At 40.0% G+C, this 2500-nt stretch overlaps 1 protein-coding gene across 2 annotated transcripts in view; it reads left to right on the forward strand.

Annotated features, from left to right (window-relative positions):
- The window catches only part of LOC125047287 (putative inorganic phosphate cotransporter), a 20216-nt gene that overhangs the window by 16339 nt on the left and 1377 nt on the right, over window positions 1–2500 (forward strand). The gene's annotated exons all lie outside the window — the stretch shown is intronic.

Here is a 2500-nt window from a genome sequence, read left to right on the forward strand (position 1 = left end):
CAATGACTCAAAGCGCCAGGATATGGTCTATTGTGGACATATCAGGAGTGAATTCAGATTGCTCCGGCCTCTGGTGCCTCAGCAGGTGATCTCTGATATGCCTCAGTAGGATGTGTGCGAGTACCTGGTATACTGAGTAGTGTAATGCCTCGGTGATTGCTGCAGTCCCACCGATCCCCTTTTCCCTTCCAGAGAGGGATAATCACATCCCTCAGCAGGTCCGGGGGAATGGTACCAGTCTGCCAGATGGCAGACAGGACTGCATGCAAGCCCCTAGCCATAGGTTTCTTACCCGCCTTTAACAATTCAGCTGGGATGCCACAAACACCTGCCACTTTACCACTCTTCAGCTTGGAAATCACCCCCCTAACTTCAGTCAGGGAGGGTGGATCCTCGCTGAAGGATGGGTCTGGCAAAGAAAACTCGACATTACCCATATCCAAGTTAATTGTTGATGGACCGACATGATACAACTGCCTAAAATACTCAGCCCAACGCACCCGCACCCCATCAGGATCTGGGATTATCTGGCCACTTTCTGGGCTGACTGCAGTCGTCTGTGAGGAGGGTTTGGAGTTCAGCTTTCTTAGGGCTTAGTAGGCAGGTCTAAGGTCACATATTTGGAAATGACTTTCGACCTCCTCTTCAAGATTCCTGATATACTCTTTCTTATCCCCTCTCAGCAGTGATCTAAACCTGCGCACCAGGGAACCGTGCAAATAGTGATACCCTGACAATCAAGCCACACCACAAACATCTGTGGCCTCCAGTGTCTCCTGCGCGATGAAATTCTGTCTTGCTCTTAGGCATTTACCAGTTGATTCTTGGGCTGCATCAAGCGTTTCACACCAGAAGGTGTCCCACAGAAGAACAGGGACCATCAGGCCTTCGAGTGCTGTGAAACGACCAGAGATAGCTTCAGCAAACACCTGGGCACACTCAACCTCCCTCAATCTGTCCACATGACCCACCCTAAGGTATTCATTGGAGCGACAGGGGTTCTAAAGTGGACCAAGAGAGTAGCCACAACTAATCTATGATCAGTTCCACAAAACTCGGCGCTTTGATACACCCTGGAGTTCTGGAGGATCCTCCATTGAGTGCTAACGAGGATAAGGTTGATCTCCTTGGTCACATTACCCCTATTGCTGTACCATGTCTAATGATGCGGGTCAGAACGCTGATACCAGGAGCCAGAAATCCTCAATTTCTGGGACCTAGCAAAGTCCCAGAAAAGGAAGCTATTCTCACTGCCAGCATCAGCTTCTGAGCCATGAGGATCGACAGACATCTCATAGCCAGCTATATATATATATATATATATATATATATATATATATATATATATCCCAATGCCGTCGGGGAAAATGAACAAAAAATGGGGAAAATGCTGTGCCCATTTTCTATATTTTTTGTGAAATGTCTGCTCATAGATGGCTTTGCTAGTGCTTAGCCACAAAGGAGTCAATTAATAGACCTTGTGACCATACGTGATTTGAATTGGCGGGAAAAAACGTGTTTTTTACTAGTGCTATGGATATCGATGGTGTTATTTTTATTATAAACATTATAATTATTATAATGTTTTTTAATATTAGTAACAGCAAAATAAGATAATGTAAAATATTTCGTAAATCAAAGAAAAGGGTGAACGGGCGAGACGGGCAGTACTCCTAACTGGCTCATTGGTGACTTAGTACAAGTATAGCCATCTATGTGTATAAACAATCAAACAAGTACTAACAGTGGGCAAAGCACGTGTATACCCGTCGTATCCGTCGGCAAGGGGATATATATATATGTATGTGTATAGACACACGCGCGTTTGTTTCTGTGTATATATATATATATATATATATATATATATATATATATATATTATATATGTATAATATATGTTTGATTTTATATATGTATAATATATAGATAGATACACACGCACACACGCACATACAAATATGTATACACATATATGTGTATATATGTATATATATATGTATATATATTTTTACATGTATGCATACGAATATATATATATATATATATATATATATATATACATAAACACACATCCAATGGATCCATTTCGGTTTATTATTCTTCTGAAGAGGAACTCGTGAAGAGGTCGAAACATTACGATTCATATTCATTTCTTTCTGTGGCTGTTGCCTTTTCATCTTTGTGTACACGTTACTGTGTTTGTGTTTGTTTCATATATGTATATACATATGTATATATACATATGTATATATGTATATATACACACATATACGTAAGTGTGTGTGTATATATATATTATGTATATACATATATTTGGTTTCATATATGTGTGTATGTATATATATATATATATATATATATATAAATAGAGGGAGAGAGAAAAACACACACACACAAACACACACACACACACACACACACACACACACACACACACACACACACACACACACACACATACACACACACACAGACACACACACATACATATATATAAGTA

Source organism: Penaeus chinensis, chromosome 40 (assembly GCF_019202785.1).
Source record: "Penaeus chinensis breed Huanghai No. 1 chromosome 40, ASM1920278v2, whole genome shotgun sequence".
NCBI classification, from domain to species: Eukaryota; Metazoa; Arthropoda; class Malacostraca; order Decapoda; family Penaeidae; genus Penaeus; species Penaeus chinensis.